Genomic DNA, 27,869 nt, shown 5'->3' with positions numbered 1-27,869 from the left:
ATTTATGAGAGATAGAGATAGCATGAGTGAGGGAGAGGTAGAGAGAGAGGGAGACACAGAATCTGAAGGAGGCTTCAGGCTCTGAGCTGTCAGCATAGCCTGACGCGGGGCTTGAACTCATGAACTGTAAGATTATGACCTGTGCTGAAGTCGGATGTTTAACCGACTGAGCCACCCAGGTGCCCCTAGAATGTTTCTATAATCCCAGAAAATTATATTCTACAATGCTGATTGTGTTAGCTGGGATTTTCTTCCCCAAAGTCATTAGAGATCATTTAAACTTCGTAAAATTCATTGCTGCCTTATAGAGTATGATATTCTGAATGCTCCTTGGCTTTGCTAGCCTGCACTCTGTAGATGAAAGACAGGACTTAATCTTCTGTGGAGCATAAGAATGTATCAATATATAGTCTTGGTTGCTAGCCAGTCACTCACATAGGCACACAGAGCCCAGTATGCACAGAGGAAAGAGGAAAGGTAAAACTCCAATAAGGGTTAAGGAGGCAGGAAATGAAAACATAAATTCTCATAGGGGCGCCTGGGTGGCGCAGTCGGCTAAGCGTCCGACTTCAGCCAGGTCACGATCTCGCGGTTCGTGAGTTCGAGCCCCGCGTCAGGCTCTGGGCTGATGGCTCAGAGCCTGGAGCATGTTTCCGATTCTGTGTCTCCCTCTCTCTGTGCCCCTCCCCCGTTCATGCTCTGTCTCTCTCTGTGCCAAAAATAAATAAAAAACGTTGAAAAAAAAATTAAAAAAAAAAAAACAAAACATAAATTCTCATAAGTTAATAGCATTTTAAGTCTTCATGGTTTTAGAAATTTAGTTTGCAGGCTCTCAAACCCCAAGTAGTAAAAATGCACATAGATGGAAACCTTCAATAAATAACACATTTGGACCTAATGTCCCTTATTTCTTAGGATGGGATACCTGGTAATCTATTGTAGAGAGAACTCTCATGGAGATAGTAAATGGGACCTGATTATGACCGAGGCAGACTACTTTAGACTTTCCTTTTTTTTCACAGAGTTGATTTTCAACCTGTCTTTGCAATTGAGATATCCTGGTAGTAAAGATTTATTTATAACTGTTATTCTATTTGTATGACATCACATGCTCTTAAAGAGGAGCCAGTAAATTTCATTTTCAGGGTCTTGACATCCCTTTAACTTATTAGGACAGAGGCCATTTTTTTTTTTTAAGCAACTTTCTGTATACCTAGAACCTAGCAGAGTCCTTGTACATAATTGGTGCTCAACAAATTTTGAATGAATGAATGAATGAATATGAACACCTAGAAGTTCTGGAAGGCTGGGGTTGGGAATCATTCCTTTAGGAAAAGTTGATTTTCCCTGAAAGAGACTCTATTGAACCTATTCATCTATAGGCTTGTGGAGGTCCTTCAATTAACAAAGAAGGAAGGGACACAGGATGGTGTTACTCATAATATAAGATGGCTTGAGTTCCAGTTCCATCTCAACCTCTCATTAGCCATGTGAACTTGATCATATTAACCTTTCAAAGTTGTTTCCACATTTGAAGCACAATAATAACTATATGGTGAGATTTCTGTGAGAATCAAATTAGATACACAAACTATTTAGCTAAGTGCTTGACACATATTTAGCTCTCAGTATATGTTAACTTAAAAAGAGCACACTTTAGGGGTGCCTGGGTGGCTCAGTTGGTTAAGCATCTGACTTTGGCTCATGTCATGATCTCACGGTACGTGAGTTTGAGCCCCGTGTGGGGCTCTGTGCTGACAGCTCAGAGCCTGGAGCCTGCTTTGGATTCTGTGTCTTCTTATCTCTCTGACCCTCCCCCGTTCATGCTGTGTCTTTCTCTGTCTCAAAACTAATTAAACATTAAATTTTTTTTTAAAAGGCACACTTTAAGTATCTGTGGGGAGAATCTAGGCTTGGGCTAAAAGTAAGAGAAGGAAAGAAACTGTGTTATGGGACTCTAGGAGAAAGAGAGAGAGCTTGTGACACACTCCACAGAATCAAGAATAAAGGATGAAGAGTAGGTGGAAATCTCACTGATGCAAAGGAATCCTTATGTTCTGGATACCTACTAGGTACTTGATGGACCAGACACATTCCAGCCTCTTGGCCTTTGCTTTTTTTTGGTCTCTGTTTGAAATTGTTTTCCTGCAGATATCTGCATATCACTCCCTCAGTTCATTCAGGACTTTGCTCAGATGATGCTCCTCTCTGTTGAGCCTATTGAAAAAGGTACTGTCTGACCTTCTAATGCCCTATCTTCAATTATAATGATAATTATTCTTCACAGAGCTAGAACAAGCAATTCTAAAATTTGTATGGAACCAGAAAAGACCCCCAATAGCCAAAGCAATCTTGAAAAAGGAAACCAAGGGGGGAAGCATCACAATTCCAGACTTCAAGCTGTATTACAAAGCTATATAATCATCAAGGCATCTGGTACTGGCACAAAAACAGACACATAGACCAATGGAACAGAGAACCCAGAAATGGACCCACAAATATATGGCCAACTAATCATTGAAAAAGCAGGAAAGAGTATCCAATGGAAAAAGACAGTCTTTTCAGCAAGGTATTGGGAAAACTATACATCACACACAGAAGAATGAACCTGGACCACTTTCTAACACCATACACAAAATTAAGCTTGAAATCGATTAAAGACCTAAACGTGAGACAGGAAACCAAAACCGCAGAGGAGAAAGCAGACAACAACCTCTTTGACCTTGGCCACAGCAACTTCTTACTAGACACTTATTCCTGAGGCAAGGAAACAAAAGCAAAAATGCACTAATGGACCTCATCAAGATAAAAAGCTTCTGCACAGCAAAGGAAACAATCAGCAAAACTAAAAGGGAACTGATGGAATTAGAGAAGATATTTGCAAATGACATATCAAATAAAGGGTTAGTACCCAAAATCTATAAAGAACTTACCAAACTCAACACCTGAAGAAATGGTGAATGTCCAGTGAAGAAAAGGACAAAAGACATGAATCAACACTTTTCCAAAGAAGACATCCAGAAGGCGAATAGACATATGAAAAGATGCTCAATATCACTCATCATCAGGGAAATACAAATCAGAACCACAATGAGATACCACCTCAAACTGGTCAGAGCAGCTGAAATTAACAACTCAGGAAACTACAGATGTTGAAGAGGATGTGGAGAAAGGGGAACCCTCTTGCACCCTCGGTGGGAATGCAAACTGGTGCAGCCACTCTGGAAAACAGTGTGGAGGTTCCTCAAAAACTTAAAAATAGAATTATCTTACGACCAGCAATAGCACTAGTAGGAATCTGTCTAAAGGATAAAGGAGTGATGATTTGAAGGGGCACATGCGCCCCAATGTTTATAGAAGCACTATCAAAAATAGTAAAATTATGGAAAGAGCCCAAATGGATATTGGGGCCGACAAAAATGGATATCAACTGACAAATGGATAAAGAAGATGTGGTATATAGGGGTGCCTAGGTGGCTTAGTCAGTTAAGCACTGACTTCGGCTCAGGTAATGATCTTGCAGTTTGTGGGTTTGAGTCCCACATCAGGCTCTGTGCTGACAGCTCAGAGCCTGTAGACTGCTTCAGATTCCATGTCTCCCTCTCTCTGCCCACATGTACTGGGTGTCTCTTTCCCTCTCTCAAAAATAAATAAACACTAAAAAATTAGAAAAAAAGAAGATATGGTATATATATGTAGTGGAATATTACCCAGCAATCAAAAGGAATGAAATCTTGCCATTTGCAACAACGTGGATGGAACTAGATTGTACTATGCTAAGCAAAATAAGTCAGTCAGAGAAAGATAAAAATCATATGATTTCACTCATATGTGGAATTTTAAAAACAAAACAGATGAACATAGGGGAAAGGAAGGAAAAATAAGATACAAACAGAGAGGGAGGTAAACCATAAGAGACTCTTATACAGAGTCTTAATACAGAGAACAAAATGAAGGTTGCTGGATGGGTGTTGGGGGGTGGGCTGGTAAATGGGTGATGGGCATTAAGGAGGGCACTTATCCGGATGAGCACTGGGTGTTATATGTAAGTGATAAATCACTAAATTCTACTCATGAAACCATTATTATACTGTATGTTAACTAACCTGGATTTAAATAAAATAAAACTAAATACGTAAGTAATAAAATGCAAGAAAAAATGGTAATTACACACGGTACTTTTTTTTTAATGAACACTTTTATGGTTTACACTATTATATACATCCTTTTCACCCACTATATCCTAATTACATGTGGGTAGAGACTGTTTTTTTTTTTTGTCATTGTTCACTGTATTTTGAATAGTGCTTGTTAATAATAGACTTGAAATGAATTGTTTTTTGTTGAAATCACATTTTTATCATTTGACCCTCATTAGAACACTGATGGTAAGAGCCTTAACCTAGGCTGTGGGGGGAAACTGGAGCTCAGAGAGGTTAAATGACTTGCTAAAGATCTTTTGATCTTTTGATCTTTTGAATGAGTCTTGAAACCAGTATTTGTGATTCAAAAACAAATGGTCTTTCTACTATACCCCATAAATTAGTTTATACTCTTTTTTCAAAAGGACTTTCAGGCTAAATGGGGGTAGTACTTATGCAAAATTAGGCAAATAGGGATAAAAGAGAACAGAGATATTGTATATGAAGTTAAGGAAATAGTATTCTCTTAATCTGAGATAAGCAAAATGTTGCCACAGTTCTTTTTTTTTTTTTCTAGGCCCAGAGCAGCTGGTAGAAGCAAACAGGTTTGCATTGACCTTGGCACTCAATCTCTGTTTTTTTTTTTAATTAATTAATTTATTATTTATTTATTTTTAATATGAAACTTATTGTCAAATTGGTTTCCATACAACACCGAGTGCTCATCCCAACAGGTGCCCTCCTCAATGCCCATCACCCACCCTCCCCGCCCTCCCACCTCCCATCAACCCTCAGTTTATTCGCAGTTTTTAAGAGTCTCTTATGGTTTGGCTCTCTCCCTAATTTTTTTTCCCCCTTCCCCTCCCCTATGGTCTTCTGTTACGTTTCTCAGGATCCACATAACAGTGAAAACATCTGGTATCTGTCTTTCTCTGTATGACTTATTTCACTTAGCGTAACACTCTCCAGGTCCATCCACGTTGATACAAAAGGCCATATTTCATTCTTTCTCATTGCCAAGTAGTATTCCATTGTATATATAAACCACAACTTCTTTATCCATTCATCAGTTGATGGACATTTAGGTTCTTTCCATAATTTGGCTAATGTTGAAAGTGCTGCTATAAACATTGGGGTACAAGTGCCGCTATGCATCAGCACTCCTGTATTGTCAAACTGGGTAACATACAGTGTGTAAAGTGTGCTCTTGGTTTTTGGGATAGATTCCTGTGATTCATTGCTTACATACAACACCCAGTGCTCATCCCAGCAAATGCCCTCCTCAATGCCCATCCCCCCATTTATTTGCAAATATCTTCTCCCATTCCATCGTTTAACTTTTAGTTTTGCTGATTGTTTCTTTTGCTGTACAGGAATGTTTTATCTTGATGAGGTCCCAGTAGCTTGTTTTTGCTTTTAATTCCCTTGCCTTTGGAGACGTGTTGAGCAAGAAGTTGCTGTGGCTGAGGTCAAAGAAGTTGTTGCCTGCTTTCTCCTCTAGAGTTTTGATGGTTTCCTGTCTCACATTTAGGCCTTTCACCCATTTTGAATTTATTTTTGTATATGGTGTAAGAAAGTGGTCTAGTTTCACTTTTCTGCATGTTGCTGTCCAGTTCTCCCAGCACCATTTGCTAAAGAGACTGTCTTTTTTCCATTGGATACTCTTTCCTGCTTTGTCAAAGATTAGTTGGCCATACATTTGTGGGTCCAATTCTGGGTTCTTTAGTCTATTCCATTGGTCTATGTGTCTGTTTTTGTGCCAATACCATACTGTCTTGATGATTACAGCTTTGTAGTAGAGGCTAAAGTCTGGGATTGTGATGCCTCCTGCTTTGGTTTTCTTCTTCAATATTACTTTGGCTATTTGGGGTGTTTTGTGGTTCCATATAAATTTTAGGAGTGTTTGTTCTAGTTTTGAGAAGAATGCCCGTGCAATTTTTATTGAGATTGCATTGAATGTATACATTGTTTTGGGTAGTATTGACATTTTAATAATATTTATTCTTCCAATCCATGAGCATGGAATGTTTTTCCATTTCTTTGTGTCTTCTTCAATTTCTTTCATAAGCTTTCTATAGTTTTCAGTATACAGATCTTTTACCTCTTTGGTTAGGTTTCTTCCTAGGTATTTTATGGTTCTTGGTGCAATTGTAAATGGGATCAGTTTCTTGATTTCTCTTTCCATTGCTTCATTATTGGTGTATAGAAATGCAACCGATTTCTGTGCATTGATTTTTTTACCCTGCAAATTTGCTGAATTCATGTATCAGTTCTAGCCATCTTTGGTGGAGTCTTTTGGGTTTTCCTTGTAGAGTATCATGTTATCTGCGAAAAGTGAAAGTTTGACTTCTTTGCCAATTTTGATGCCTTTTATTTTGCTTTGTTGTCTGATTGCTGATGCTAGGACTTCCAACACTATGTTAAACAACAGTGGTGAGAGTGGACATCCCTGTCGTGTTCCTGATCTCAGGGGGAAAGCCCTAAGTCTTTCCCATTGAGGATGATATTAGCTGTGGGCTTTTCATATATGGCTTTTATGATGTTTAGGTCTGTTCCTTCCATCCCGACTTTCTTGAGGGTTTTTATTATGAAAGGATGCTGTATTTTGCCAAATGCTTTTTTCTGCACTTATTGACAGGATCATATGGTTCTTATCTTTCCTTTTATTAATATGATATATCATATTGATTTGTGAATACTGAACCATCCCTGCAGCCCAGGAATGAATCCCACTTGATCATGGTGAATCATTCTTTTTATATGCTGTTGAATTCGATTTGCTGGTATCTTGTTGAGAATTTTTGCATCCATGTTCACCAGGGATATTGGTCTGTAATTCTCCTTTTTAGTGGGGTTTTTGTCTGGTTTGGGAATCAAGGTGATGCTGGCTTCATAGAATGAGTCCAGAAGTTTTCCTTCCAGTTCTTTTTTTTGGAATAGCTTGAGAAGGATAGGTATTAACTCTGCTTTAAATGTCTGGTAGAATTCCCCTGGGAAGCTATCTGGTCCAGGATTCTAATTTGCTGGGAGATTTTTCATAACTGATTCAATTTCTTCACTAGTGATGGGTCTGTTCAAATTTTCTATTTCTTCCCATTTGAGTTTTGGTAGTTTGTGGGTGTCTAGGAATTTATCCATTTCTTCCAGGTTGTCCAGTTTGTTGGCATATCATTTTTCATAGTATTCTCTGATAATTGTTTATATTTCTGAGGGATTGGTTGTCATAAATCCATTTTCATTTGTGATTTTATCTATTTGGGTCCTCTCTCTCTCTCTCTTTTTTTTTTTTTTTTTTTTTTTTTTTTGAGAGTCTGGGCTAGGGGTTTATCTATTTTGTTTATTTTTTCAAAAAGCCAGCTCTTAGTTTCATTGATCTGTTCTACTGTTTTTTTTTGTTTTTGTTTTTTCTGGATTCTATATTGTTTATTTCTGCTTTGATCTTTACTATTTCTCTTCTTTTGCTGGCCTTGGGGTTTCTTTGTTGTTATGCTTCTAGTTCCTTTAAGTGTGCTGTTAGATTTTTTAGTTGGGATTTTTCTTGTTTCTTGAGATAGGCTTGGATTGCAATATATTTCCCTCTTAGGACTGCCTTTGCTGCATCCCAAAGGGTTTGGACTGTCATGTTATCATTTTCATTTGTTTCCATATACTTTAAAATTTCTTCTTTAATTGCCTGGTTGACACATTCATTCTTTAGTAGGATGTTCTTTAACCTCCATGCATTTGGAGGTTTTCCAAACTTTTGCCTGTGGTTGATTTCAAGTTTCACAGCATTGTGATCTGAAAGTGTGCATGGTATGATTTCAATTCTTCTATATTTATTAAGGGCTGTTTTGTGACTCAGTTTGTGATCTATCTTGGAGAATGTTGCATGTGCACTCAAGGAGAATGTGTATTCTGCTGCTTTAGGATGAAAAGTTCTGAGTATACATATCTGTCAAGTCCATCTGGTCCAGTGTATCATCAGGGCCATTGTTTATTTATTCATTTTCCTTCTAGATGATCTGTCCATTGTTGTAAGTGGAGTATTGAAGTCCCCTGCAATGACCACCTTCTTTCCAATAAGTCTGCTTATGTTTGTGATTGTTTTATATATTTGGGTATTTCCGAATTCAGTGCATAAACATTTATAATTGTTAGCTCTTCTTGATGGATAGACCCTGTAATTATGATATAATGTCCTTCTTCATCTCTTGCTGCAGCCTTTAGTTTAAAATATACTTTGTCTAAGTATGGCTACTCCAGCTTTCTTTTGACTTCCAGTAGCATGATAGATGGTAATCCATCCCTCACTTTAAATCTGAAGATGTCCTTGGGTCTAAAATGGGTCTCATGTAGAAAGCAAATAGATGGGTCTTGTTTTTTATCCATTCTGATACCCCATGTCTTTCAATTGGAGCATTTAGTCCATTTACATTCAGTGTAATTATTGAAAGACATAGATTGAAAGATATAGATTGTGTTATCTGTAGGTTTCATGCTTGTAGTGATGTCTCTGACCCTTTGTGGTCTTTGTAACATTGCACTCACAGAGTTCCCCTTAGGATATCTTGTGGGGCTGGTTTAGTGGTGATGAATTCCTTCAGTTTTTGTTTGTCCGGAAAAACCTTTATCTCTCCTTTTATTCTGAATGACAGGCTTGCTGGATAAAGGATTCTTGGCTGTATATATTTCCTATTCAACACATTGAAAATTTCCTGCCACTCCTTTCTGGCCTGCCAAGTTTCAGTAGATAGGTTCTGCTACTACCCTTATGTGTTTACTTTTATAGGTTAAGGCCTATTTGCCCCTAGCTGCTTTCAGAATGCTCTTTATCTTTGTATTTTGCCAGTTTCACTATGATATGTCATGCAGAAGATTAATTCAAGTTATGTCTGAAGGGAGTTCTCTGTGCCTGCTGGATTTCATTGTCTGTTTCCTTCCCCAGATTGGGGAAGTTCTCAGCTATGATTTGTTCAAGTACTCCTTCAGCCTCTTTGTCTCTCTCCTCTTCTTTTGTAACTCCTATGATATGGATATCATTCTGTTTCACTGAATCACTTAGTTTTTTAATTCTCCTCTTGTGGTCCAGAATTTTTTTAAATCTTTCTTTTGCTCAGCTTCATCTTTTTCCACAATTTTATCTTCTATTTCACTTATTCTCCCCTCTGCCTCTTCAATCCTCACTGTCACCACATCTAGTTTATTTTGTACCTCATTTACAGCATTTCTTAATTTGTCATGATTATTTTTTAGTTCCTTGATCTCTACAGCAAATCTCTGCAGCAACAGCTTCCTGCTGTCTTCTACGCTTTTTTCAAGCCCCGCAATTAATCTTATGACTATTACTTTAAATTCTTGATCAGATATATTGTTTATATCTGATTTGAGCAATTCTTTAGCTGTCATTTCTTCCTGGACTTTCTTTTGAGGAGAATTCTTCCATTTCATCATTTTGGCTAGTTTTCTGTCCCTTACGTGTTTTTTTTTTTTTTAATTTTTTTTTTAACGTTTATTTTTGAGACAGAGAGAGACAGAGCATGGACAGGGGAGGGGCAGAGAGAGAGGGAGACACAGAATTGGAAGCAGGCTCCAGGCTCTGAGCCATCAGCCCAGAGCCCGACCCGGGGCTCGAACTCACAGACCGTGAGATCGTGACCTGAGCTGAAGTCGGGCGCTTAACCGACTGAGCCACCCAGGCGCCCCCCCCCCTTACGTGTTTTAAAAGCTTATTATGTGTCCTGCACCTGTGAGCACTACTATATTAAAGAGGGATCATACACTGTCCCGGGCCTGGCCCTTCAGGAGGTGTTTTTTTGGAGTGTGTTACCTGCTCTCTGTTGTTGTGACTTTGGTTACTTTATCTCCCTACTCATAGTGATGTTTTGAACCCTCCACCAGGTGTGCTTTGATTTGTTTGTTGAAGTAATTCTGGAAAGGAAAACAAACAAAAAACAAAAACAAGCACACACACAAAAATCCAAAAACAAAAAAAAATCAGAACACCAGCTACAAGTAAACAACAGGGTGGAGGTGGTGCTGATGGAACAGTCCTTGTCCCATACAAAGAGAAAAATGACAGGAGTGGGGAAAAAGAAAAGAAAGGAAAATTGACCAGAGAACGAGACTATATGGCTTAGTCCAGAGAGAGAGAAAGGAAAATAAACGAGGTGTAGAACATGTATAAAGAGAATAGATTAAATATGTCTGCTTAAACAAACCAACAACCAGAATAACCAGACTAGAGGAGGGAAGAGATAAGAAGGAGAAAAGGAAGAATATATACATTTATAATAAGAATTGCCGGAGAATTAAATGAGGCAATGCAACAGCGCTGATCGGGAGGAGGGGCTGGCTGGTTTGTCAGCATCACTCCCACTCGTGTAGACAGGCAGTTACCAGGCACAGAGGGGTGTGGCTTGGTGTACGCGGGTCCCACCTTCACTGTGGGCCCCACTGCCCCTTCCCTGAACGCCCACCTTGTTTGTGATGGGGAGAAAAATGGCAACACCCCAGTCTTTCCTCCACGTTCCAGGTGTTCCAAACCACTCGGTTCAGGCAGTCCTCTCTGTGCTGCAGGTGCTAATGAGGTGGTTTGTCCCGCTCCGCCTACGCCCACACCTCCTTGGCACTTGGCTAGGATTTAAACCAAGATGTCTTAAAAAGTCCCATTCCGGGCGATTCCGGGGAAGAGCAGCTCTGCGCCGTCTCACTGTGCGGCGCACGCGCGGTTTGTCTTACTCAGCTGACTCCCGCACCTCCCTGGCGCTCAGCTGGAACTTAAACCCCTGTGTCTTAAAGGGTCCCTCTCTGTGCGCGCGGTTCCGGGAAGTGCCGCTCCACACTGCGGATATATGGTCTCTGGCTGGCGGGCGCAGGCAGCCTTTGCCCTTTGAACGGATATATACCTTTATCCCCCAGTACTCCAGGGAGAGGATTACTTTCTCCCACTGCAAACTGTGCCTCTGAACTAGTTACTGAGCCTGGGACTGGCTCCCCTCCTCCCCAGGTGCGCAAACAGGGCAGCCGGCCCCAGCCGGGAGAAAGCCCCACAGTTAGAGATTGGATCTTTCTCTGTCCCGGTCGGTAGTTTTCCTCTTGTCCAGATACAGTCCTACGCTCCTCCAGCCTCTCTTTCTCTTCCTTTTGTCTCTCTGCAGAAGGGGATCCCGCCTCTCCATTCCTCCACTGCCGGTTTTCTCTCTCCAGTTCTCAGTCATGAACCTATGGCCCACCAGTTTGTCCCAGTGGGTCCCTGGAGGCGTCTCTGTCACTTTGCTGCCTGGACTCTTGGAGTTCAAAGTTCCTTTGGCCTCAACACTGCTGTGTTTGCAAGAGGAGGGACCTTCATATCCCCCTACTTCTCCGCCATGTTGGATCCCTCTGGCACTCAAGCTCTTATCCCAAGTATTTGAGTTTTAACCCCAGAGGGCTGAATCAACAAGTAAGTCTGTTTTCTTTATTACAGTTATTACAAAGTCTTTCAGAACAGAAGCTGTATCTTAACATCTGAGTCCCTTACATCCTTTAGCATGATGCCTTGCCAGATGGTCAGTGTCTGTAGAGTAACAGATATCTTGCTTCCATGCATGGCAAGGGAGGTTACACTAAATGCATTCTACCATCCTGGCTACCTCTAAGAGTCTACAAATTTTTGGAAAAGTACTTGAAGTGTTGATATGTGCTTACTAAAAAAGTTATACATGTCAAACCCCAGCATACGAGAAATTGAAAGGGAATAACAGTGGAAGTTTACATGGGGCATATGTTCTCGCTTCAGTAGGTGGTACCCATCTGAGCATGAACACTGAGCAGGAGAGCCTGTAGGTGGTGCCTCCTTTGTGTTCTGGAAAAGAGCTTTGACTTAATGGGCAGATCAGCCTGAAAGCTCTGTACTGTATACTACGGAAGAGATAACTTTAAGCAGATATAGTTTTGAGTAAATGTACAATTTGATTACTCTTTCATCAAGTAGGAATTACATTTGGCTATGTATAATAGAAACCCCAAACAATAGTGGCTTAAGTCAGACAATAGTTTATTTTTCTTTCATAAAACAAAAGATCTGGAGGAAGGTAGGGATGGTATAGAAGCCCAAGGATATCAAGTTTCTAAGATTCTTGCGGTTCCTCATAGTGTTTCCTTTGTGGTCAAATGCAAGTGGCTGCTGTGGCACCTGCCATCATGCCTGTGCTTGAAGATGAATGAGGGAGAAATTAAAAAGAGCACAAACGGCAAAAAAGGCATTCCAGCTGAGTCTGTACCTTCCTTTTTTATGTTTTTTTTTCTTTCCTGCCTTCAAACACCTACTTATATCTCCTTGTCCAGAACCTTGACATATGGATACCTCTGTCCACGTATACAATATCTGCAATGGAATCTGGGAAATTTAGTTTTTATTAGCTGGGCACTTTGCCCTCGTTGTCCAATAAAATAAATATTCTGTCAGTAAGGAACAATGGGAGAATTAATGGACGTTTGATAAATATCTAGCAGTCTTGCCATACTATCCATTAAAAAAACCTCAGAAGGGTCCCATGGAACCATGGTTATGTTAAAGAATACTGCATTTTGATGGGTCTTCTGACGAGTTAGTTGCACGATACAATCTGAAGTAGCTTTATGAGTTTATTTTTTGATAGGGATATTTAAGAGTTCTCTGAAATGTTGGATATTACATGGAAGGCACCCTGGAGTTGGTTCAAACTTTGGCTTCACCACAATTCACTGTGAGCTACTTTGAGGTTCAGTTGAATTACATGTAAAAGGAGATAGGACAAACTGAATTTTAAATTTATATGCAAAAGCAAATGATTTAAATAAACAAGACATTCCTAAAGAAGTACAGGGTGGAAGAACTTCCTTATCAGAAATTAAAAATTTATTATAAAATTCTATTTCTTCAGATGGTCTGGGATTAGGTGCAAAGCTACATAGGTTGACCAATGAAATAGCGAAAAGAGCCCAGAAATAGACCAACACAAAAATGGAAATTTTATTTATGACTGAAATGACACTGAAAATTGATTAGAAAAATATATACTTTTCAATATATGGCACTGGAACAATTGGTTATCTAATGTGAAAAGATGAAATTGGAACCCTATCTCATACCACATATAAAAAAATCAAATCTACATGGGTTAAGACTTATACATACAAGGCAAAATGTATAAAGTTGAGCAGAAATAGTAAGTTTCCAATGTGTTTCCACTTGAGTAAAGCACAAAACCATGCAAAACCACATAATATATTTATTAATAATATAAATATGGTTAAGTATAAATAAAAGTAAGGCAAAGATGAAGAGAAAATTTAGGATTGCATTTCCTCTTAGGGGAAATGAAAGGGGACATACAAGACCTAAACATTCTTGTTCTTAAATTGGGTGGTGTCTACAAAGAAGCTTTGTATATCATTATTTCTTTTGCCTTACACATTTTTTTTTTAAAATTTTTAACGTTTATTTATTTTTGAGACAGAGAGAGACAGAGCATGAACGGGGGAGGGGCAGAGAGAGAGGGAGACACAGAATGGGAAGCAGGCTCCAGGCTCCGAGCCATCAGCCCAGAGCCTGACCTGGGGCTCAAACTCGCGGACCGCGAGACTGTGACCTGAGCTGCAGTCGGACGCTTAACCGACTGAGCCACCCAGGCGCCCCACCTTACACATTTTTATAAGGATTCTTTTGTACCTACATATGACTTTGAAAAGATTTAAAATGCAGATAGGGAAGATAATAATCTCATTGGATTATTATGAATATTAAACATGAAGTATTTGAAAAAGCATTTGATAAATGTACGTTATTTCTGTCCACTACACTGTGTACTTCTTGAGGGCAGAATTATTTATTATTCATCTTTGTATCCTTAGCACAGTGTCTGAAATACAGTATGAACCTAACAAGCATTTTTTGAATGAATGAATGAATGAATGAGTGAATAAATGAATGAGAAAGCCATTTTAGTGTTAACATGTATTTATACCGATTTTTAATGTTGGTATTATTAAAACTAAGCTTCCTTCTAACATTTATTAACAAACATATCACTTTATGCACTCATTTACTCATTTATTAATGTATTCATTCTTCAAATATCTAATAAGGCCTACCGTGTTCTAGATGCCATGCAGGTTGTTGGCAGAACTGAGATGAGTTACCCATATTTCCTATTTCCAGCAAGCTCACAGTCTAGTGGAAGAGGCAAACAGGTAGTTAGGCAATAATTATTGCTTCTGCAAGCCATTACTAGTAGTGATAAGACTATCACTACTAGGTATAATACAGGATGCTTATTTTCCTGTTGACTTTTTCTTCTTTTTAGATAATGAGGACATTTTCAAAGTGTATCTTGATCAGTGGTAAATCAACTTACTTAGCTCTATTTCACAGGCATTCTAGAGAAATGAGATTTTATTATCTCACATGAACTGGAAGCTGAGGTGTAGGCATGCTTTTGCCTTTAAATTGAGTACAGTTTAGACTGGAAATCAGATATGAATAGGAAAAGGATCTACTTAATCAGTACCTGCGAGGACCCTAGTGACAGAGAGAAGTGCTTTAAGTACAGAGAGTTTGTATTTGACAGATTTCAGCACCTGGCTGGTGACATAACAGCCAATGCCAATATGGGAGTTGATAGCTGTGGGGGATATGAATGCAGCCAAGATGAAGTCCACAAAAAGGAGTGAGGAAGATTGAAACTTCAGCTGGGTTGACACTAGGGTGATTACATTAAACAAGACAGACAAGTGTTGAGGACAGGATTTCCCAAATTGTATTCCTTGGAATGTCATTCCTTCAAAGATGCTTTATAAAAAAAGGAATAGAAATACATTTGGGAAATGCTGATCCTCTCCTTAGATTCACAATGCAGAGTATCATATTGAAGCCCCCATGAAACCACTTCAACTTTATTTAGAAGATGACAAAATGATGTGAAGACACTGTTCAATTTTTGATGTATCTGTCCTTTCTATTTTTAATTATGTCTTATTTTCCCAACAATAAATTCTTGAGTGCCTACTGTAAGGCAATTTAATTGACTATTAAATTAATTGTAATTTGGGAGAAGGTAAAAGAATTTTAAATGAAAGAAAAAATATGATACTGGGTTATTGTCTCTGGGGTGACAGCATGAAGTATGTATAGCAACCTTAAATTAAAATGTCTTGGGGGTGCCCAGCTGGCTTGGTTGGTTGAGCATGCAACTCTTGACCTTGGGGTTGTAGGTTCGAGCCCCAGGTTGGGTGTAGAGATTGCTTTAAAACACACACACACACACACACACACACACACACACACACACACAATCTTAAAAAAAAAAAAAGTCTTGAATATCTGCTAGAGAAACACTATAACACCTAGTGACAGTTCCTGAAAGTGCAGACACATCCCATAGATAGTTTTCGGTCCCTTCCCCGAATGGAGATAATGGCCCTCCTCACACAAACTGAGATCCTTAAAAAGTAAATGAAGGTTGGGTGGGCCATGAAATAAAAACAAAATTATTGCAAAAGTAATACATGTTGATTATAGAAAACATAAGATATACAATTACAAAAGAAAAATAAAAAGAAACCAAGTGTGTGTGTGTGTGTGTGTGTGTGTGTATGTATGTATGCTCACATTTTCTGTGTATTCATATATACTATAGATGTTTTATAGTGTAAATTGTACTATAATTAGTAATTGCAATAAACGTTCTTTTATAACCATATTTCACGTAATAATTCTAGACTATAAATCTAGGTGCTTACAATTCATTGCATAATATTCTATTATATGGTACATTATAATAATTTAACCTTTTCCTAATGATGAACATTTAGGTTGTTTAAAAATTCTCATGATTATAAATAACACTACAATGAACATCTTTTGTATTCTTGACATTTATTTCTTCAAAATAAATTCTTAAGAAATGGAAATGCTGGCCTTTAAGATCTACACATGTAAATTTTAAAATTTTCTCTCAAAAAGTTTTTACCAGTTTACATTCTCACCTGTAGTGTTATGAATGCCTTTCTTGCCATACCTTCACATACTGACCAGTTACACATAGAACACTGAATTTTATGCATAAAACTAATGTGCCAATATGAAGACAAAAATATTTCCTTGTTTTAAGTTGCATTTCTTTGATTAATTTCTGTGTTAGAACCTCTTTTCCTGATGTTTACTGCTGGCTGTTTCCTTTTCTTTTCCTACTCAGCTTGTTTTTTTTCTATTGGGGGCTGCCTTCTTACTGGTACACCATCAGATTGCTTTGCCTATGTTTTTGTGTGTTGGTTGTTTTCAACTTTTTATTTTGAGCTAATTTCGGACTTACAAATTTATAAAAATGGCACAAAGTGTTCCTGTATACCCTTTACTAGTTTCCTCTAATATGTTAATCTTATATAACCATAGTACAATCTACAAAAGCAGGAAGTTAACGTTGGCACAACACTATAAACTAAACTACAGACTTTGAGTTTCATCAGTTTTTCCACTAATTTCCTTTTTCTGTTCCAGCATGCAATCCAGGATCCCACATTGCATTTAGCTGATATTTCTCTTTAATCTTCTCCAATCTGTAACTGTTCCACAATCTTCCTTTGTTTTTCATAACCATGATACTTTTAGAGAACTGATCAGTTATTTCATAGAATGTCCCTCAATTTGGGTTTGTCACATGTACTCCTCAAGATGGAATGAGGTTAGGGGCACCTGGGTGGCTCATTTGGTTAAGGTCCTACTTTGGCTCAAGTCATGATCTCCTGATTCGCAAGGTGGAGTCCCACATCGGGCTCTCTGCTGTCAGCACGAAGCTGCTTTAGATCCTCTGTCCCCCTCTCTCTCTGCACCTCCCCCGCTTGTTCTTGCGCTTTCTCTCTCACACAAAAATAAATAAGCATTAAAAAAAAAAAAGATGGAATGAGGTTATGCATTTTGGGCAAAAATACCACAAAAGTGATGTTCTGCCACTCGGTGCATCTTATCAAGTGGTTCATGATGTTGATATATTATTGCTGGTGATGTCATCACTTGGTTAAGGTGGTGTCTTCTGGGTTTCTATAAAGTTTCTATCTTTCTCTTTCTAGCTAATATCTGTCTTAGGTGAGATACTTTGAGGCCAGGCAAATCTAGTTTCTCCTCAACTAATTAAGTTCTTGCTTCAAATTGAATAAATTGAAACTGAAAATTGTGTATGATAAATTATAGATGGGGTTGTTATAAGACAGACATTTAGGATGGCAATCACTGGGCCCATTCTCAAACAAAAGTCTTTGGTTCTACATTTTAATAAATGGGTGAATAAATATTTTATATCATGTTTTATATAAAACATATAAAACATTTATATGTTTTAACAAAATAAAATATTCAAAGTATTTATTATCTTTTAATGATTTCATACTTTCACTGATTTCTTTCAATTAACAACTTAATACTGGCCCTGATTACATTTGATAAGAAGGCTCCTACTGTAGAAGGAATTCTATGCAATATTACTCAATTGAAACCTTAAATCTGTAGAAGATAATTTGAAGAAATATTAAATGCTAAAAGAATTGTGGCCTTGTGTTTCTTTATAATAGATCAAATAAAATCTTATGAGTGTTGACATTGCAATATTCTCTTTTTGCATATCTCCTATCCCTGAAGAGACATAATAACTTCAGAGATATAGTTCAATTGTCCTGGAGAAAACTAGACTGTGTTTGAATTCTAAGATTGCCTCTTACTAGCTATATGACCTTGGACAAATCAAGTCACCTCTCTAAGTCACCTGTCTCACAGGGCCATTGTAAAAATCAACTCATAGAACACTGGCCAAAGGGGTTTGCAAACCATAAAGCAATAAACATATGCCAAGGATTATTAATACTGTAATCTTTTATTAGCTCTTTTTTTTTATTAGCTCTTAAGACCATTCTTGGAGGTATAAGTGTTGGTTACTGTGATGTCAATTTTGTTTCTAAGGAATAAAGAAGTATTACGAAGCACATGGCATGTGCTATAATATTTTTTGTTTTTGTAATATACAGTATTGCATTTGATTCATTTCTATATTATTTTCTTGGTACAACTTCCTACCACACTTTGACAAACAAGGAATGAGCTGCTTATCTATAAAGATTTATAGTGTAGGGATTCTATAGTCTTGGGAAGATGTCATTGGCAGTGCAAATAGCAAGGTTAACATGGTTGTTTACGAAATAAATACAAACTTCAGTTAGTATTTCATCTTGAAAACCGGTTTAAGCACTTTTTAGATAACCTCTTATAATTGAAGTCCTTTTATAAGCTTGGCCTTTATGTTGAGTTTTGTCAAATTCAAGGTCAGGCAGAAATTCTAACATTAATCGGTTCAAAATTGTGGCCATTGTCTTCTCATGAAATATACTAGCTGCTGCTTGCTTTTCTATCATCTTCCCTTTTCTTCTTATATCTCATATGTATAGTTTTTTTTTTTTAATAATTTCATTAAGTTGAATTAGTCACAGTGGAACAGAAGTTCTTGCCTTTTGGTTTAGTGAATACCTTCTGACTTATTACACCCACAGTCAAAAGCAGTTCATTCTGATTTGATAAATGCATTGAAAGCATCTGAAATTGTTTCATCCTTTTTCTTTCTTGCCTTTTCATCTTTTGGTGCAATCAAATGAAATATCCTCTAGGTTTCCTAATCGAAGCTGTCTGCTCTGGCCTGGTGTTAAAAATGTGTGTTTCAATAAGTGTTCCTGTGTGACAGTAAGTTCCCCAATCTTGAAAGTATGTTATATTAAAGCTTTAAAACAGAACACCTTAAATCAATTTCTAATGTTTTCAAGTTGTGCATTTGTTATTAAATCAGTATGTGAATATTTCACACATATGTGCAATATATTATACATATTACACATATTACTAAATATAATTATATAGTTGAGTGAGAGAAATATTGTTTATTAGTTGTTTTGTTAAGTAGGGCACAGGCATCCATGGTAACTTCTATGCTTGCATTTTTTCCATCCATGATTTTAATGCTAGTACACATTCATGGAATTATGGTCTAAAACATCATGTGAGTTTTAAGATTTTTTTCACAGTCTATCATCAAGAGCATGAGAGCACTAACTTGACATTGCTCGCTTACTAGATCACTAGTTAATAGTTAACTTGAAGGACACACACATTTAGAGTTAATATTTAATGTAGGATTTTTATTTTCTCTGTGGAATTGTCCTGCATGAGGTCATCTTCAATACACCATGCTTTCATTGTCATAATTACTTTTTGTTTTGTTCTCAAGAAGGTTTGTACCACATTTGCTGTGATTTCTCTCTTTTCTCTTAAAATAAAAACTCCTTTTATCATAATGTCATAGTGATATCTTCTGTGATGCCTTTTTTATATTATGCAGCCACTAAAAAGGAGAATTACACATTGCTGAAATGTATATGGTAGTACAAAATGCCACTTGGGCCCCCCAATAACTTGTTGAGAATGTGATGACAGGACAATGATTGAAATCATGTAGCAGTTGTTTTCATACTTTAACAAAAATGAGAAAGAGCTGGTTTAAAGGTGTGGTGGCACTTTCAGAAGACATGCACCTATCATCAGACAGTGGAGTGACAGACAGGCTAGTGAGGAGTTGAAATATCATCCAGGTATTCTAGGCCTCTGCTAACATAACTTGGTGCTGAAATTATATGAGTTCCTGAATGCTTCCCAGGAGTTCTTTATCGAAATCTCTGCTAAGGAATCAACAGGATGGATTATTCTTGCTTGGATTCATTTCAAGAGCTTGATTTTAGGAAGAAGCATTGTCTATTTCTTGTATCTGTTACTACTTATACACAAAGGCAATAGTTAACCACAAATTATTATATGGAAGGTTTTTTTTTAATTGTAAATTAAGCTCAGCTGTTTAAAAATGGTTTAAAGATTCTTTAAATTTTGGAGTTGATAAAATATTCCTGCCATGTTCAGTCAGGTATTATTTTAATGTATGATTTAATAGAAATGACTTATTAAAACTTTGATTTAATTGATTCATTAAATGTAGCATCTACTGTGTATCAGGTTTTGTGCTAAGTGCTGGGGATACAGAGATGGGTAAGACCTGACTTTTATGTGAGTCTTGTCCTTAAGAAATGTAGTGGGGTTGGGATGGAATTTGGCTTTTATGCAGAGAGGCAAAAGTGGTGGAACATCTCCACATCTGTATAATATATGTTCTTTGTTCCTTGGCATTTAAACTACTAGATTATAGACGATAGGCTCTTCTATTAAGCAATTAGAACTTGTGGTTGCAAAAATGTGACATGGTCAAATTGGTCTGTGGCAGTGATATTGTAAAAACCCAAGAAGATGGGGACATCTCCTGTGTTTCAACTGGAAATGGTGACTCATATCATTTTGCACATGGGGCCAAAGACCAAAGAATACTCTTTTACTGGCTTTATTAGGCCCCTGAAACCTAAGTGCTTAGTATTTTGAACATACTGTGAAGGGCTAAGAAAGAAACACCAAGGAAGATATTCATCTCCTCCATCCATCTTGAAATTCTATTATATCTTATTCTCTTGTCTGTGCCGTACATCTTTTTTTCCCCCTCTCCCATCTTGCTAAGCTCATCCATTCTTTGGATAGACTTAGATATCTTAGCCTCAAGGAAACCCAGGTACCTCAGGCTATGTTAGGGCCTTCTGTTGTGTGTGCATATACCACCTTGGCTTTTTGTCTTGTTTTGTTTTGGTTTTTTTAGCTCAGTTATCACAATCATTACCTAAATGATCATTTATGTCATTTGTTTAATGTCTACTTTCACCATTAGGCTCTAGTGGATTGGTAACATTGGCAACTGGAGTTTTGGGAATTTGTAATTATTTCTCAGTAGAAAGACTTAAGGGATAAATGAAATAAAAGGCATTGGTTTTTATATTTTTATGAAGGAAGAAAGGTATGAAAATGTAGCCATGATGTTGATTCCATAGAGTGGGGAAATATGTTTATAAAATAATGAAATGGCTGAATAAAGAGCTACAAAAACATGAAGTATAGGTACTTTTTAATTGTAACTTTAGTTTTTAAAAGACAATTAGGTTAAATTCTTGAACTGTGGATTGACCATTAAGGGTAGCTATGTGAGATTTGATATTCAAAACTCTCCTTTAATCCCATATTATAAAAAAGATTTTCTTGTTAAGGGAGTATATCAAGGAAAGATTGCCACTCTGATTATAACTGTTTAAAGTCAGATTCCCTGGAAAGAAAATTCTGAGATCAGCATGCAGAAAGTTTACTGGGGAGTATTCTTGGGTTAACACCTGTAGGAGAGTGAAGAATGCAGGAGGGGAAGAGGGAAAATGAAAGCTCTGATGTCGAAAACAGACTGCAGCTGACCCTACAGGAGTTCTGGATCTCAAATGGCTGTGAACAAAGGGGATGGGACTTTATACCTTCTTTGATTAGTCAGTGAACCCAAGCTGAAGTCCAATCCTTGTGCCACTCAGGTCTATTTGCCTTGTGTAAGTTCTAGAGATAGCATTTTCAGGGTTTTGGTGGGCCTCTCTTCGTGGGTGGATACTTTGAAGAAGAAAGTGGGATGAACCACAGCTCCCACTGTTGCAGCTGGACAAGGGCCAGTTCATGGTGGGCAGTCCTGACAGCAAGGTTACCATTGCCCTATGGTCAGGCATTCCATTTCTACCAAGGCCCCGTAGCATGCTAAGAGCTGTTTTTATGCTAAGAGCTATTTTTTTTTGTTGTTGTTGTTGCTATTGTTATTGTTTGTTTGTTTTGTTTGTTTTTTGGAAAGATGTCTGATTTTTCACTCCTGATAGGGTGGCTTTGCTTCAGAATCCTAGGATCCTCATACTGGAGTTTCTCATAGACTCCACAGAGCATCTCCCTCACTCCCAGATACCTGTAAACCCACAAGGTCTGTTGTGTCCTCTGGCCTCAGTGGTAAGACTGCTTGTACCATGACCTAGATCTGCGGCACAGCCTTTTGCAGCTCTGGGATCCCCTCAAAGCTGGCAACCTTTCATGTTTCCTGGCATAGGGGTCAGAACAATAGTGCAAGAGTGGATTATGCTTTTCAGGCCTTCAAATACGCCTTCTGGGCATTTCGCCTTTCTTATCTTTACTCACCTGAAGGTTTTGTTTATTACTAAAGCTTCCAACACACTGCTGATTCTCAACATCCAGTCCTATTTACTTATCACTGGTATGGTGGACCAAATGTGATGTTTTGCAGCTGTGCCCAGGTGATCTGGGTCCCTTTAGATCACTTTATGATTAGGGTGAGAGAGTTAGCACAGCCCTGGGGCACGACTGTGAATGTTCATTGTTGTGAGAACTCTTTCTTTTTCTTCCTTTCTCTTTCTTTCTTTCTTTCTTTCTTTCTTTCTTTCTTTCTTTCTTTCTTTCTTTCTTTTTTAACATTTATTTATTTTTGAGAGACAGAGAGAGAAAAAGCACAAGCAGGGAAGGGGCAGAGAGAAAGGGAGACACAGAATCTGGAGCAGGCTCCAAGCTCTGCCTGTCAGCATAGAGCCGGATGGCGGGACTTGAACCCCTGAACTGTGAGATCACAACCTGAGCTGAAGTTAGGTGCTTAACGAACTGAGCCACCCACGTGCCCCAGAACCGTTCCTGACAGAGATGGAAAGAATGCATAAGCCAGATCAGTGGCTGCATACCTTGTACCTGAGGCTGTGCTAATGTGCTTTAGCAAAGATACATATCTGGCACAGTAACTACAATTGAGATTGCTTGGTTCAGTTTGTGGTAGTCTACTGTTTGATCCTCTGGGATCTATCTGCTTTTGCAGGGACCAGACTTGCAAATTAAATAGAGATATGGTAGGGGACCCTCCCCCCCGACCTTAAGTCTTTTAGGTCTTTAAGGGTGGCACCAACTTCCACCAGTTCCCTCAGGATGTAATGTTGAAGTCTATTTTGGTTTACTATTTTGTCTGGCCAAGAAACCAATGTTGGGGATGCACCAACTACCAAGAAAGTTTCTTACAATTAGAGGACCTTTTGGTGGGTCCGTGAACTCAGTAGATCTTCTGAGTTGGACCTTTCCTTTCCTTTCCTTTCCTTTCCTTGTGATGTAAATACCCTAAGTACTTAAGGACAATTGGACCTGCCAAATGGTTTTATATGCTTGGCAAATATGAGGCACTAAAGAATTGTTTGTTGCATAAATAGATGAACAAATGATTAAGTGCCTGCTGCATACCTGTGGTCTGTCGTGCCCCTAACCACAATGATTGGTGGAGAGCTGAAATTAGATTCAGAAATCATCCAAATAGAGTTATTTGATTTTCAACTCTTCCCTGAGTTAGAATGAAAACATGGAAAGGAAAGTGACTTTGGACTCATTAGTCCTAGTTACATGCTTTGACTGTGTTATTCACAAGTTGTGGGAACTGGGCAAACAGCTTGACTTTCATGAGTTTTGGTCCTTTTATACATATATTCAATATAATAATCCTGTCTTCACAGTTTCTTATGAGAGTGAAGCTGAAACATTAGCAGCTAAAACTTTGACAGCTATAAAACATTATGTAGACATCGGGTATTTATTATTATTATTATTATTATTATTATTATTACTACTACTACTAGCAGAATTAGTAGTTCCTTTGCCAGTCATCAGAAGAAGCAGGAGTGTGTTGGGGAGCACTATAATAGATAAAACTGGAAGAAGAAAATGAGCTGGGAGTTTGCAGAAGTAACTACAAACTGTGAATCATAAAATATCAGCATGCAAATGTATATTCCTGGCAGATGGTTTCAAGGCCATTTGTTATGTGTTAAGCTCTGTACTAGTGATAAAATAAAAGGATGACCAAATTCCTGATTATTTGGTTAAACACATAGTTGTAATATTTATCTCTGTGTTAGATTGAAATCTTTCACAGTATTTTCTTTTAGGTCTTCTTTATTATTCTCAACTTCTGTTTCTCTCAAGCATCATATATGAGGCCTATTGTCCAAAGGGTGTTTATCTGGTGTTGATTTTTATCAATCTCATTTAATTATTCAGAGATGAGTGTCCCATGCCTGTGTTATGGTACATTATTTCTTTAAACCACACTATTAAGGTTATGGATTTGGGTATCACTGAACATAAAACACCTTCATTGGGGAGGAACTGTTTTATATCCTTGCACAAAGACCTTATGCCATGCAGTAGCAAGTAACAATAAAAATCATTGTTCCAAAAATACTTTTTTTGACCCTGAAGCATAGATGATCTTTGAATGGTCAGTATTCCAAATGTTTTCTTGTTATCTTGTGAGTGTTCAAATTCAACTCATTTAAGCTGTTAGTTGCATGATGGAGCTATAAATAAAACCATATATATATATATGTATATATATATATATATATATATATATATATATATATATATATAAAATCATTCATTGCCACGTGTCTGGATTATTAAAAGAAAATTTCTAGAGTCACCTTTTCTGTCCTTGCCCATGTTCCCCCCTTTTGTTCTGAGATGCAGAAATCAGGTGGGAGGACAGAGCTATTCAGTTCGAGTTACAAGCTGGCAAGCTCACTTCAGCCACAGAAATGCCTCAGCAACATATCTATTTTCTCAATTTGAATTCCTTCAACCTAAAACGTTCCCTGAAAAAGGAACATGTTCAGTGCAATTTAAGTTCATCACCTATCATGAACACAAACACTAGTAGAGACTAAAAAAATGGGAACTGTATGTTCCTATCCTCAGGACCTTAAAACCTGGTAAATGACTAATAAATAACTACAAGGATTGGCAGGGTGATGAGTGCCTTCAGAGGGAGTTTCAACTAATCATTGTTGGGTTTAAGCTGGAAGGAGTTATTAATTTAAACCATGTGTGGTAGGGGTGGAGTGATCTGGGAAAACTTCTTAGTGGAGGTAGAATTTGGGATAAACTTAAAGAGGCATCCTTAGCCTTTTCTTATCCATATTGATCCATTCTCAGAATAATGTTTTGAAACATATTAAATAAGACACAAGATTACAATAGAAACCAATTTTGTTGAAACACGGTTGTTGAAATATCAAAAACAATTGTGAAATCGTAATAGGTGTACTTCTTTATAAAGGTATTAAATAGGGGCATCTGGGTGGCTCAGTCAGTTGACTGCTTGACTCTAGATTTTGGCTCAGGTCACGATCCCAGGGTTGTGGGATTGAGCCATGTGTTGGGCTCTGCACTGAGTGTAGAACCTGCTTAAGATTGTCTCTCCCTCTGCCCCTCTCCCCTCATCTTTCTCTCTCTCTGAAAAAAAAAAAAGTTTTAAATAAAAAAAAATCCAATTGCATATCTAATAACTATTGTAATTTTGAAGTAGTGATGAGCATATGTGATAATTCAAGATATTTGGAGCAACCATAATGTGATGTGGATAGGTCTGATTTCTATTTTACAGAGTCACATGTACTTCTAATGGTTCTATAGTTTGTTCCCTAAATTCACGATAGAAAGAAATGCTACATTTCAGTTAGGAATTAGTGAGAGTCAAGATGTAATTTTTCTTTAATTCAAGTTCACAAATCCCCTTATTTGATCACTGGCCTTTTAAGGATCTGGAGTACAGGTTAAGAAATGCTGGCTTAGAAATATCAGTAAGACATTGACCGGGACATGGAGAGAGAGGAGAGAAGTGAGAGAGGGAGGACTTTCCAGGTAGAACAACTTGAGCAAAGACCTTGGGGACAGGGCATAGAGGGGATTTGAAGAGTAGGTAGGTATGGCTACGTGTGTGTGTGTGTGTGTGTGTGTGTGTGTGTGTGTGTGTGTGGTGCACGCACCATGTGGGATAGAATGAAAAAATGATGGATGACAGGAAAAGGAGAGATAGTGAGGGGCTTGGGGTGTCAGGCTGAGGAGTTGGATCAGTGGGGAGCCATCAGTGTTGTTTTAAGCAGGGGACTGATAGGAATATATTTTTGTTTTAGGAAAGTAATTTGCAGCATAGTGGGAATTGGGTTAAAAACGCTGGAAGCAGGAAGCCTTTTAGTAGCTTATTGCATTGGTTAGGAGAAATATATTGAGAGCTTGAAGTAATTCAGTAGAAATGGAAAAGAGAAGACCCAAGTGAGAGAGAGAGAGAGAGAGAGAGAGAGAGAGAGAGAGAGAATGGGCAGATTGAAAGGACTTGGCAACCAAATGAACAGGGTAAATAATAGAGTGGGGAAGAAAGCTGACTCTAGGTGTTTAGCTTGTCATACGGGGCAGTGGGTGGTGGTGGTGGTGGTGGTGGTGGTGACGAACCCAAGCAGAGGACACAGCAAGATGGGTAAATTTGTGGAAAAGGAATTAAAAGGTTTTTTTGGGGGGTGTATTGAAATTCAAGGTACTCATGGGCTATTCATGTGGAAATAGATGTTCAGCTGGCTGCTGGGGATGCAAGTCTAGAACTTGGAGAAAAGTTGAGGGCTGGAGATGTAGATGTGGTAATCAGAAGAAAAACAGCTGAAATCAAAGAACTGAAAGAAATTGCCCAAGGAGACTAAGGGTGCTGAAGACCGAATCTTGTGTGACTTCTCAGGCTGTGCAGAGTGCGTTCTAAGAACTGCTTGGCAATTTTGCATATTTAGTTCTTGCTTCTTCAATGCCACAATGTGAAAAACATACCTGTTACGTCTCCAATATTTTACTTCCTCAAAGATCAATAAGGCATTGGCCTGCTTTCGAGGAATTAATATTTCTGGTAGAGAAGTCGACATATGGACAAATGAATACAACTTGGTAGAAAAAGTGCCATAACAGAACTATGTCCTCCGTACAGGGAAAGGAATGATTAACTATAACTGTGATGAGGCATAAGGACAGCTTCTTAAAGAAGGCGACATCTGATCTGGGTTTTGAGGGATTAATAGTAGTTTGCCAAATGGGAAAAGCATTTTAAGTAGTGGGAATAGAATGTGCAGAAGCCTGGAGTGCTCAAGAAACTGCCTTCCTTGCATTGTTTTCTATGGTTAATCTTCTTCTGTGTCCTACAACAAGATTTGAGTGTTTACAAGACTTGAAGTCTTATCTCTGTGTGACTAACTCCTTTCTTCCGCTTAAACTTTAAAGAACCCTCAAATTCAACCATGAAGCTTTGCTTTATGCTTAATCTAAATCTTTTCAGTTGAAATTTAGCTCTACTTTCTCTGGTTTTATTCTTTTAAATATGGAGATAAGTCAGCAATCATCCTTTGTTAGAAACAAAATTGGTCTGTAAAGTGCCCAGGGAGGGCAAAATTAAAAGTAATGCTATGTTCCATGGAACATAATTTTACCAAGGTCCTCTGTGCCCCAGCTTTTTTTTTTTTTTTTTTTTTTTTTTGGTCCTTTCATAGAAATTAAGACCATGTCTGAGCCCCTGTGTTTAACTGAAGCATGTCAGTACTGCTTACGATATATGCCATCCGGGTAAGCTGAGTTTCAAGATAGAGCCACTGAGTAGTATTTGTTAGATAGATGTTTAATATTAAAACATGAGAAATCCCATCATAAAGTCATAAAACATATTACTTTTGCTACTTTATATCTTTATATTATTGCATCAAGATAAAATTTTCACCTCCAACTCTTTTGGGCTGGGGTTCTAATCATACTTTCTGGAGCCCTGGCACATACCTATTAATGATGACAGAAGATATTCTTTGGAAAAATAAACAAATCAAAATGACTCTATAAGCATAACAATGGAGTTCTGCTTTAATATGCAATCAACCACATGGGAGACTCGTCTTTTACATATT

General features: G+C 37.9%; 1 long non-coding RNA gene across 1 annotated transcript in view; it reads left to right on the top strand.

The window, feature by feature from the left end:
• Positions 1–27,869, top strand: part of LOC122241267 — a 64,463-nt gene that overhangs the window by 14,086 nt on the left and 22,508 nt on the right. The window contains exon 2 of the long non-coding RNA XR_006221307.1: positions 11,282–11,565. This is a non-coding gene — a long non-coding RNA (uncharacterized LOC122241267). The remainder of the gene's footprint in view (positions 1–11,281; positions 11,566–27,869) is intronic.

This window comes from Panthera tigris, chromosome C1, assembly GCF_018350195.1.
Source record: "Panthera tigris isolate Pti1 chromosome C1, P.tigris_Pti1_mat1.1, whole genome shotgun sequence".
Lineage (NCBI taxonomy): Eukaryota > Metazoa > Chordata > Mammalia > Carnivora > Felidae > Panthera > Panthera tigris.
Note: the sequence above shows the minus strand (reverse complement) of the source record. Positions and strands in the feature narration are given on the sequence as shown.